The 12,518-nt window shown below is 45.1% G+C and overlaps 1 long non-coding RNA gene across 1 annotated transcript; it reads left to right on the top strand.

Annotated features, from left to right (window-relative positions):
- The first annotated feature begins 5,463 nt into the window (after window positions 1-5,463).
- Window positions 5,464-9,531, top strand: LOC139085439 (uncharacterized). The gene is made up of 3 exons (XR_011543733.1): window positions 5,464-6,325; window positions 7,062-7,369; window positions 9,129-9,531. It is a non-coding gene; the product is annotated as an uncharacterized lncRNA (long non-coding RNA).
- Window positions 9,532-12,518: the final 2,987 nt, after the last annotated feature.

The raw sequence follows: 12,518 nt of genomic DNA, 5'->3' as shown, positions 1-12,518 counted from the left end.
CTATGTCCTACTTTTTTATTGTTTTCCACAGTTATCTAAAACATGATGTATGAACTATGACAAACATGTAAACATAGACTCTATAAAGAGAAAGTAAATAGACTATCAAAACAGCCAGACCCAAAAGGATGCATACTGTACGATTTCACTTATAGAAATTCTAGAACAAGCAAAGCTAATCTATGGTGACAGAGCAGATCAGTAGTTTCCTGGGGCCGTGAGGAGGGAATTGATTCCAGAGGGCATGAGGGGGTTTTTGGGGTGATGGAAATGTTCCCTATTATGATGGTGGTGGTGGTTACATGGGTATATAAATTTCTCAAAACTCATTGAACTGTACACTTAAGATGGGTGCATTGTATGGTACATAAATTACACCTCAGCAAAGGAGATTTTAAAAAATAAATAATAAAGCAGCCCAGCAAGAGAATTCTTATTCTTTGTATTGAATAGCAGGAAAGATAACTGAGAAATCTGTCTATTTCCTTGGGGAACAAAATATAACCTTTCTTTAGGCCTCCACTTTCACCTGATGAATCATATTGTCAAGACTGTTAAATTCAAACGTTTGTCCATGTATTATTTTTTATCAGTGCAGACTAAAATAAGTTTTTACATCACAGCACTTGAATACACAAATACATTAGGGGCTAAATGATTTCCCTTTAATTAAAAGATGATTCCATTCTTAAAAGCAGAATTTTTCTGTGTATTTCTCCTTCTCAAAGAAGAAACCTACAACATTCTGTTTCCACATTGGCAAAGCAGGAAAGGTAAATTTATTGGCTCTTATAGCTGATGATCCCAGGTGTATTGTTGGCTTCAAGCTCTGCTGGATCCAGCATTGAAACAAAAGCCATGAGGGGTATATCTCTCTATGTCTCTTTGTTCTGTTTTTTTCTGTGTTAACTTCTTTTCCAGGTAGACCCTTCATTTGGAAGACAAAAATGACCACTTACAGTTCTAGACTGGCATTCCACAAGCTCAGTAGCCAGAATGTCTCTTTTGCCAACAGTTCTGGAAAGTCCTGGGGCTTTCATCAGCCCAGCTTGGGTCTTATGCCCATCCCTGAACCAATCATTGTGGCCAGGGAACGGAATATGCTGATAATCCAGGCCGTGGCTTGCTCAGCACCACATGAACCACTTGGGTAAGGCTCGCCAAAGGAACACCATGTTGTATCTTGGGTATATTCATGCACTTCTTACTTCTTCCTCTTTGCTATCATCAGAATCAATGTAGCAAACATCTATTGCTTCTGTCTGCTGAAAATCTAGCCCCTCTTAATTTATATAGGTATCAATGATCACACCAAGCCCCTGGATCCAAAGGCACCTGAAGTCAGAAGTACTCCTAGACTGTGAATGCTCCTTCTCCCTTAGGACAAAATGAATAGTGTCTTCAGTTAGTTGCAACCATAAATTACCCTCCTTCTTAAGCCATTTTGAATGGGTCTTCAGTTAACTGATACAGAAATGAATAAGTTACAAGGGGCAGAAACTCACTAAAGGTAGTAGAGCTAAAAGAGCATTTGTTTTATTAGTTACCAAAAAAAAAAAAAAGTAATTTCACAGTGGAAGAAACCCAAGAGATGTCACCTTAACCGAATGATCAAAGTTGACATGACCAGTCATGGACAAAACGACATCAAGGTCCTTCTGATCTGAAATACTGAGGATACAACGATATATCAATGATATTCCTGACCTAGGGGCATTGTTGGTCATGCTGCCAGCCCATTCCGACTCTTAGCAACGCTGTGTCCAGCAGAGTGGAGCCCTGCCTGGTCTTTTGCGTCATCCTCTCACCTTCGGCGCTCTATCAGACGATGCCCCACCGCTGTTCCTAGGGTCTCACCGCTGGTTTTGTCAGAAGTGGGTGGCCAGCTCCTTCTTCCTCGTCTGTCTCAGTGTGGAAGCTCCGCTGAAATTTGTCCACAGTGGGTGACTCTGCTGGTATTTGAGATCCTGGTGGCAAAGCTTCCAGCATCATGACAACACACAGCCGCCACAGTATGAGAACTGACAGACGGGCCGTGTGGTCCCCTGACCAGAAACGAACGTGGGCCATGGAGGTGAGAGTCCTGAATCTTAACCATGAGACCACCACACTAAAGTGCATAACCTGAATCTAATCATGAGAAAGACACATCGAAATTGAGGAATATTCTACAAAATAACTGGCCTGTGATCTCCACAGATGTCAAGGTCACGCAACACAAGACTGAAGACTTGTTTCAGATTCAAAGAGACTAAAGAGACAGGACAACTAACTAGGGTTAGGGTTTAGAGTTTAGGGTTAGGGGCTAGGGCTAGGGGCTAGGGGCTAGGATTGGGGCTAGGGCTAGGGGCTAGGGGCTAGGATTAGGGCTAGGGCTAGGGCTAGAGTTAGGGGCTAGGGGTTAGGGTTAGGGTTAGGGTTAGGGGTTAGGCTTAGGGTTAGGGCAAAACATAATTTCTGTAAAGGGTATTGTGGGGACAATTGGCAAAACTGAACATGGCTTGTAGAGTAGACAATAATACTGTATCAGTGTTAATTGTATTATACGACGGTGGTGTCAGACAGTGCCCCATTCTTAGGAAATGAGCGCTCATACACGTAGCATTAAAGGACGTTGTGCCTTCAATTTGCTCTCAGACAGCTGAGAAAAAATAATATGTGTTTATACGCAGAGATAGAAATGGATAAAACAGTGGAAAATGTTGACATTTGGGGAATGTGGGTGAAGTGTATTGGAATTCTTTGTAGCATTCTTAGAACTTTTCCATAGGTTTGACAGTATGTCAAAATAAAAGTTAAAATAAAAAATATGTATTATAAATGTGCACAACACCGTCATAGAAGCAAAGAATAGGAAGTGCCGCGGGGTTTCACGGGTTGTGTAAATCTGCCCAGTTCTTTTCTTTTTTCATTGGTCACATTGCCTTCCGACTGCTTCCCTCAGCAGGTTTCCTCCATGCTCTCCTTGTCCATCATCATTGCTCATCCAGGATTGACTGCCCCGCTTCCAGAGCACCTTGAAGCCCAGCACCACACAGCTGCCCGACTCTGAAACGTAGTGCCTTTATTCCAAATTTCAGACAGGCCGAATCAGGCTGGCCCAAGTTGGGTTAAGAAAAAGAAATAAGAGAGTCAGCTCTGATGGCCTAGCAGTTCAAGTTTGGTGTGCTCCGCTTCGGTGGCCTAGGTTCGGTTCCCAGGTGCAGAACCACACCACTCATGTGTCTAGCCATGCTGTGGAGGCAGCGGCTCATAAAGAAGAACCAGAAGAACTTACAACTATACATAACTACATACTGGGGATTTGGGGGTTGCGGGAGAAGAAAAAAGGAGGAAGATCTGCAAAAGATGTTAGCGTAGGCCAAATCTTCCTCTGCAAAAAACGAAAAAAATAAAAAGAAATAAGAGAAGAAATGAAGATTATCTAGAATTGGATGAAAATGAAAATGCTACCTATCATAACCTGTGGGAGGCACCAAAAGCAGTGTTTTGAGGGAAATTCATACCCTTGAATACTTATCCTAGAAAAGGAGAAAGCTCCAAAGTCACAAAGTGACTGTCTTAAGAAACTGGAAAATGAACTATAAAATAAACCCAAAGAAAACAGAAGCTGTAAGAAAATGAAAGGAGAATAAATGAATGAAAAAAATGTAAAATAGAGATTCTGTTTTTAAAAAGCCACAACTATGTTCTTTGACATTAACAAAGTATACAAATCTGATGACATAGGAAAGAAAGTCATCAAGGTGATGAATGCATAGGGCACCATAACTGTGAAAAGCAAGGGTTAAAAAAAAGGTAATGGTTTTCAGTCCTAATGGTATTTTGTGAGGCTCAAGCAACCTTGGAGACTGCACGAGTGTGTGTGTGTGTGTGTTGAGTGGGGAGCCATGACAGCCCTGGGGGAGGTGTCAGAGCCCAAGCGGAGTTGGGGGGTGTGCACAGCAGGGCAGCTGTGCAGGCTATCAGAGCCCCAGCGTAGAGGGCTGGTGCCAGGACGGGGCAGCAGACACGCCGGGAGGTCAGGTAAATACAGGGGCATTGATCAAAGCAATAAATATATTAACAATGGCCAGATTTCTCACTATCAGAGAGGGGGCTTTCCGTGGGCCAGAATGCATCATGAACCAAGGATAATGGTTAATCTGTCCGGTGTCCCTAAGGTCAAGAAGAACAAAGAAAAACAAAAGTAAACAAAAATGCTCAGGCACAGCCATGTGCTCATGGGGGTGTAAATTAATACACCCACTTTGCAAAGCTGTTTGGCTGTATGTACTAATTCTGAACATCTCCATACCCTACAACCCCATCATTACACTCCTAGGTACACACCCAATAGAGATGCTTATATAGGTGAACAAAAAGATGTGAACTAGAAAGCTCATTGCTACAAGAAACTGGAGACAAGCCAAGTGTCCACCAAAGGAGAATGGATAACTAAACTGGATATTCATCCAATGGATTCCATGGCAACGAGGATAAGTGAACTACTGATAAACAACGTGACAAATCTCACAAACTTAATATTGAACCAAAGGAGTCAGACCCAAAAGAGAACATAATATATGATTTCATCTGCTTAAAGTTAAAAACAGGCAAAACTAAATTATGACATTGGAAGTCACCGGTGGTCATCTTTGAGTGAGAGAGAGAGTGATGGGAATGGGGCACAATCAGGACTTTTAGGGGACTGTGTAACCAGCACCCTGACCTGGGGGCTAGTCATACAGACATCACTTTCTGAAACCTTATCACACTGAACACTTGCCATATGTGCACATTTCTTCATGTGTGTTGTATGTCTTAAAACTTTTTCCCTATATCTCTTAGATGGCATTGTGGTTGGAATTGTGATTTTCCAATATGGTGAACAACCCTTGGTCCTGTTCTGAACAAAAAAAATCACAATCTTCAACTCCACTTACACCATAGTTTCATTTCAGAAAAAGTATATTTTAAACCACACCAAAATTTGTCATGCATAAGTTTATGTGTTATATTAATAATTTCAGATAATTAGAAACTTTTTTTTTTCTCAGAGAACGCCTTTAAGAACATCTTTAGGGGCCGGTCCCGTGGCCCAGTGGTTAAGTTTGTGCACTCGGCTGCAGGTGGCCCAGGGTTTCACTGGTTCGAATCCTGGGCGCGGACACGGCACCGCTCATCGAGCCATGCTGAGGCAGCGTCCCACATGCCACAACTAGAAGGATCCACAACTAAGAATATACAACTATGTACCGGGGGGCTTTGGGGAGAAAAAGGAAAAAAGTAAAATCTTAAAAAAAAAAAAAAAAAGAACATCTTTAAGTTGTTCGGGACGCCGACCCAGTGTCTAGCCCTCCTGGTCCCTGACCTCTAAAAGTGTAACGCTCTCCAATTTGCATAGCGACCAAAGATTTCCAAAATTCCCACCAGGGGGCGGTACCGCCCCGTTTGAGAAGAACCAATCTAGTCGGAGATTCTATGTAAGCGCTTGTGTGTTGGGGTCTGGAGCTCAGCAGGGCTCTGTGCTGGAGATAAAACTCGGTGGTGGTGGTAGTGGCGGGAGTGTCCTCTGTATGGTCATTGGTCACTGAGCCCCAACATTTAAGGCTGAGTAGCTGTGCAGGGCATGGAGGCATAGACGACCGCGGGAGCACAGCGCCGGGAGAGATTTTCCTAAAATTGTTGCTGGAGAATAACGGTCAAGGCAGGGAGTGGTAGGAAATGAGGCTAGTGAGATGGACAGGGATAAATCACGACGGTCATCTTATCATGTTTGTACTTTATTCTAAGGGTAATAGGAAGCTGTTGACTCATTGAACCAACAAAAACAGACAGCATTTATGAGCTGTTCCCACATGCCAATCCCCATTCGAAGTTCTTTTTGTGTATTCTCTCCTGGAACGTCAGAACCATTCATGAGTGCAGGGCACCTTTGAGCGTTGTGTCTGGTCCACTCTACTTGGAGCTCCATGAAAAGGCGTATCCCTCCCATCTGGCCCGTCAGAGGATCTTATGCTCCAGGCCCAGTAATTGGTCTAGGGGTCATCAGGTGACCCGGCCAGAACCAGTGAGAGGACTCTGACCCCAGAGCTGTTCTCCCACTAGGACTCTGCCGCTGTGCTAAGATTAAAGGCCCCCTTCCCTCTCACCACAAAACGGGTGACCACTCACAGAAGGACCATCTGGGAACTTCTTTCAAGAACCTTCCTTGACTGCTGTTGAGCAGCCCATTGTGTTCTGTCTCTTCTGCCAGGCCCTCAAGATGACCCACCTGGTCTCTCCCGCTCCCACACTGTCATTTTCAACTTCATTTTCCCCCAACCCTAGTTTTCTGTTTACGGTAGGTATGTCAAAAGAAAAGCTTTTCTCCTCTATGAACCATAGTTGTTTTGACCTCCTTATGTTTAATTTGTCTGTGATCTCAGCTGGGGATACTCTTCTTTATTCAATAAGAATTTGTGGGTCATTTAGTCCACGCTATACTCTGGAGGATGCAGAGATAAACAACAGATCTGCTTATCTTCAATGTTGTGCAATCTCATTTTAACGTGTGTAGGAATGGATTTCTTCTTATTTATTGAGTTTAGGATATGCTTGCTTCTTGGAACTGTGGGTTCATATTTTTCATCGGCTCTGGAAAATTCTCAGCCATTATTTCTTCAAAGACTGCCTTTCCTCAATTCTCCCAACTTTCTGCTTTTGGAACTTTCAGTAGATATTGATGTATCTTTGTCTCTCTTTCATATATCCACCTCTTCGTCTTTCTGTGCTGTGTAATTTCCTCTGATCTTTTAGTTCAATAGTTCTGTCTTGAGCTATGTCTAATCCACTGAGTTTTTAATTTTCATTTTGGAAATTACATTTACTACATTTTTCATCTCTTGAAGTTCCATGTTTCATTTTATTTTTCAAATCCACTTTGTTATTCCTGATTTTCTCTTGTTGCTTGCTTATATTTGTGATTGTGCATTTTATTTCTTTAAACATTTTACAAAGGGCTAGGTTATAGTGTGATTTTGACAATTCCAATAGCTGAATTCTTGCAAGTCCGAATCTTTTGTTTGTTGTCGTGGCAGATTGTATTTTCCAAAGATGGCCCCGAGATTTGCCTTTCTTACAGAGTGACTTGAGACTATCCACTGAAAGACAGGCTCTGCGCTCCCCGCTTTGGTCTGGGCAGATTTATGACTACGATGGAAGAGACACTGTGTGGCTTCCAAGGCTGTGTCGTAAGAGGCAGTGCATCTTCTCCCTGGTTCCCTTAGGATGTTCACTCTACTTCTGCTGTCAAGAAGCCCAAGCGTCCTGTGGAGAGGAGCTGAGGCCCCAGCCCACAGCCTCGACTGAGCTTCCAGCCCACAGCCAGCACCAGGTGGTCAGACACGTGAGTACAGCATTTTCAAAGCACGCCCTCCCACCCCACATTGAGCCGCCTCAGCTCGTACTGCGTGGAGAAGAGACACGCCATCAATGCTGGGCCCTGCTCAAGTCTCTGATCTGTAAGGACAGTAAGTTAAGCTGCCAAGCTTAGGGGAGGTTGATCTGGCAGCCCCAGAGACCTCGAGCCGTTTGCTCTGCTGGCTCTCACTCGTGCTGGCTTACTTTCCTGTGTGCGTGGTGATTTTTGAGTGTGAATTTACTGCTTGATCTTGGTCACTGGGAGTCCTGCAAACTTAAACAGGGGACGCCTTCCTCCAGAGAGGATTTGCTTCTGGTTCTGGTGGTGCTTATGGGCGCCATTGACCTGGGTCCGTCTCCGCCCCTCTCGGGGTCTTGGCTTTACTTGAAAGCACCAGGTCCAGATTTTCCACCTCTCGGATGCCCCATGACTCCGCACCTGGATAGCAGTGCTGCTGTCAGCAGCTGCTCTCATGGCAACTCCACCTCTCCCTGCTGTCCCCTGCCCTACCCCCTGCCAGGTCATGATTTCTTTCTTTATTTTCATTTTTTTTTTTTACTGATGAAGATTTTCCCTGAGCTAGCATCCACTGACAATCTTCCCCTTTTTTTCGTGTGTGCACTGCTGCCACTGCATGGCCACTGCCAGGCGATGTTGTCGGTTGACACCCTGGAATTGAACCCAGGTTGCTGAAACGGAACACACCAAACTTAACTGCTAGGCCACCAGGGCTGGGCCAGGTCATGATTTCTTGAGGGGCTGATTCTTGGGGTCTCCTCTACTTCCTGCAAGATCACAATGACTCAAGAAGTGGATCTTGATTTATTTTTTGAGGAAGATTAGCCCTGAGCTAACATCTGCTGCCAATCCTCCTCTTTTTGCTGAGGAAGACTGGCCCTGAGCTAACATTCATGCCCATCTTCTTCCGCTTTATATGTGGGACGCCTACCACAGCATGGCGTGCCAAGCGGTGCCATGTCCGCACCCAGGATCCAAACCGGTGAACCCCGGGCCACTGAAGTGGAATGTGCGAACTTAACCGCTGTGCCACGGGGCCAGCCCCAAAAAGTGGGTCTTATCCACAATCCACTTGTATTGCTGCAAGAAGGAATTTTCAAGTCCTCTGTCCAGCAAATGCCAAAGAAATCCATTAAATCATTCATTCAACAAAAATCAAGTTCTGCGCTAATCATTGGGGATAAATTAATGACATAAACACATGTGGCCCCTGTCTTCATGATGCTCACGTTCTTTTGAGGGGAGAGACCTGAACTAAGTGTTCCCTCCAAGATAAATGAATGTCTCAGGAACTACAAGGCTGGCATTCGAGTGTGAAATTAGAAAACTTCCCCTCACAGGAGGGGCTCGTTGAGGGATTAGCTTAGATCCTGAGACCTGATGACATGTTAGAGTTAATTAGACAAACGAGGAAAGGAAGAGTTTTAAGGGGCAGCAAGTGCAAAGGCCCTGAGACAGGAGGAAGCTTGGTGTGTTTGAGGGACGATGAAGAGTAAAAGAGGGTGAAGGGTAGGGGAGATTAGGAGCTAAGTTAGAGAAGTGAAGGGGCCAGATTGTGGGAGCTGCGTGTCTTTGCCGGGTTGCACATTTAATCACCAGGGGAGCTGGTGACACTCCCGATGCCCATGACCAGTTATTTCAGATTCTCTGGGGGTGGTGGGGCCCAAACATCAGGATTTTTAAAAGCTCACCAAGTGCTGGACACAACACAATTATCCTTCAACAGATGAACGGATAAACAAGCTGAGGGGATCCTCACAATGGAATACTACACAAGCAGCAAAAAGAGTGAGCTCTTGAGACACACAAAAACTCAGAAGAACCTCAAGGACGTTGTAGTAAGTGAAGGAAGCCAGTCTCAAAGATGACGTTCTGCGTGACTCCATGTATTTGACCTGCTCGAAAAGACAAAAATGCGTGATGGAAAAGAGGTCAGTGGTCATCAGGGTTACGGTGGGGTGATGGTGTGGCTGGAACGGGAGTGCTTGGAGATGACGGGACTGTTCCTTCCTGATGCCGTGAGGGTTAAATGGATCTATACGCGTGTCAAAATTCATTGAGCTGTACACCGAAGGAAAAGCGCTATTTTTATAATATGATAACTTAAAAAATAAAAATACTCTCCCCAAGTGATGTCAAGGTTGAGTCACTGATGATGGGCCATGTAGACATTTGAAGGGGTTTGTTCTTCCTCCTCAGAGCAATGGGGAGCAGGAGGGGGGCCTCCCCGAGATGGGAGCCTGCGGGAGGAGTCGGACACTGGGGGTGGACCAGGGAGTGGTCCAGAGGGTGAGACACACTGTCAGTTCATTCCCTCCGTTCATCCCACAGACAGTTTTTCAGCGCCTGATGTGGGCTGCCTGTGCCTGCGGCCTGTAGCCTATTAGGAAACCAAGCATAACAAAACCGCCAGGCAAGGCGGGGGCGTGTAGCGACTGCACGGAAACCTGGGAGAGGGTCACAGCAGATGTCTCTGATCCCCACCCTTGGCCATGGTCCCTGTACTTGATTCCCTGGGCCGTGGGGCTCCCCTGGGAAAGTTTTTGGGGGCCAGGATGAGGGAACAGCATCCCTCAGATGCTGCTCCTGATCAGATCCTCCATGCCTGTCACCCCGGGACTTGGGGTTTCCATGAGGAATTTTGGGGGCTCTGCCTACCACCCATCCACAAGGCCCCTTGTGTGTCTTTCTGCTCCTCCAGCCCCAGTGTGGTCCAGCCTCATCCTTGAGCCCCTGTCCCTGCCTCAGCCTCTTCTCTGGCTTCAGTCTCCCTCTCTGATCTATTCTCTGCTCAGCAGCCAAGGGGATCTTCTGAAAACCTAAGTCTGAGCCTCGCTCTTCCCTACCTAGACTCTTCCGTGGCTCCCTAGGGCACCCAAGGTAAAATCAGCCCTTGATAATAAATACTCAAGGTCCCTCACAATCTAGCCCCCAAAGACTATTTTGCTCCTGGCTTCTCTCCTCTCCCTACATCTCCCTAAATGCCGGCCTCAATCCCCCACTGGCAAGTGTGCGAAGGCTCAGAACCTAGCCCTTCACCCTCTCTCCTCCCCTCCTGGCAGGGCTGTGGAGGGGCAGGAAGGCCTAATAACGTGGCGGCTAGGAGCCCAGGCCTGGAGGCTCTGCAGACAACCCAATGGTCACTGGTAGGAGTCTGATCTGATAAATTATAGCTCTAGACCAGAACTCCGGTTTACGGGAAATACGGAGAATACAGGACCATGTTAGATGACACCACAAGGGTATAATCAGACAAATACAATAGTGGGGCATTCTACAAGACACCTGGCCTGGGCTTTTCGGAAAATCAATATTGTTAAAAAATATCCTGAGGACTGTACCCAAAAAATTCCCCCAATATTAAAGAGACGTAACAACCAAATGCAAAGCATGAACCTGGATTGACTCTGGTTAAAAATAAAAAACAGCTATAAAAGACGTTTTGGAGGCAATTAGGGAAATTTGAACGTGAATGAGATATCACGTACTAAGGGATCAACGGCATTTTCTTAGATGTGAGAATGGTGGTGCGGGCACACAGGAAACATTCTTATTCTCAGGACATGCAAGCTGATATGCCGTAAGGTCTATAACCTACTTTCAAAGGGTTCTGTGGGAAACACATTAAGAGCCAGGGAAAGAGGAGAGAAAAAGCAAAAATGGACAGTTACTGATCGAAGTGGAAGAGGTATAAGTGGTCTTGTTAGCCATTCTATAAACTTTGTTTGTTTGAAAATTTTTGTACTAAGATGTCAGGGAAAATGAACAAATCATCAATGATGGGAGTCCATACAACAGAATAGTCTGCAAATGTTAAAAATGAGGCAGATCAGCAAATTACAGAGAAACAGAGCCAGAGGTGGTGGTTTGAAAAGATCAAGCACGTTGATGAAATCCCCAGCCAGCCCCATCAGAAGGAGAGAGAACAGAACTTACCAATACCAAGAATGAAAGCGAGGTTCACGTTACAAACTCCGTAGTCACATTTGACAATTTAGAGGAAATGACAATTCCTTGAAAAACGCAAGGTATGAAAGCTGACACAAAGTGAAATAGAAAATATGAAAAGCCCTACATTTATTAAAGAAATTGAATTCATTATTAAAAACCTTCCCACAAAGAAAACTCCAGGCCCAAATGGGCTTCCTGGTGAATTCCATCAAACATGAAGGGAAGAAATAACAGGATCTTTCAAATTTGAGACAGAGCTACATGTGCTGAGATGGGAGTGATCCTCCAAAATGCATTGTTAAGTTTAAAAAAATCAATGTGCAAAGAGATGAGTGCGATTTTCTCATTATGTCGTGAATAAAGGAGATACATGGGTGCACGTTCCACGCACAAACTGTCTTTTCAAAAACACCCCGTTGCCTTAGAGGGAGGAAATTGAGGGACTGAAATTCAGGAGTGGGAGAAAAATGACTTTTTCACCCTGCTCCCTTTCATATCGTTTTAATTGTTAAATATGAACTGGGAATGTAATTTAAAAAAAAGTTTAAAGACTTTTTTAGCTCCAGCTTTGCTGGGTTTATAGTCTGACTCTCGTCACTCAGTTCTGTGAATTGGGTACTGAAGAAAAGGCTGCAGAAAGAGGTGGTCAAAATCCTGAGGCCAAGGAGACCAGGGGACAAGGTCATTAAACACACACTTGGCCACCAACTGGCTGTGTGACTTCAGGCAGGTAACTCTACCTCTCTGAGCCTCCACTTTTCACATCTGTGAAATGTTGCTGTGCAGTGAAGAATTAATTTTGCCTGGCTCCTAAGCCCTTGGAATACCCTGCTTGATAAGAGTGTCTTTATTTATCCGGGGACCTTGGGCCGTGCAGTATCAGCTTGCCCTCTGGATGGCCAGTCATGTGGGAGGTCAGCTGTGCCTATGTCACTGACCCCCAATAAAAAGCCTGGACACCAAGGCTGCAATGCTGTATGTGTGCCTTCACGCATCGTTGCTGGGAGAATTGAAGACCATTCGCTTGGCTCCCCTGGGAGAGGACAACTAGAACCTTGTGCCTGGCGTCTCCTGGACCCTACGCATCTCTTCCCTTTGCTATTTTTAATCAGTGTCCCTTCACTGGGATAAACCATAACCGTGAGTAAAAAAGCTTTTCTGAGTT

Source organism: Equus przewalskii, chromosome 9 (assembly GCF_037783145.1).
Source record: "Equus przewalskii isolate Varuska chromosome 9, EquPr2, whole genome shotgun sequence".
NCBI classification, from domain to species: Eukaryota; Metazoa; Chordata; class Mammalia; order Perissodactyla; family Equidae; genus Equus; species Equus przewalskii.
Note: the sequence above shows the minus strand (reverse complement) of the source record. Positions and strands in the feature narration are given on the sequence as shown.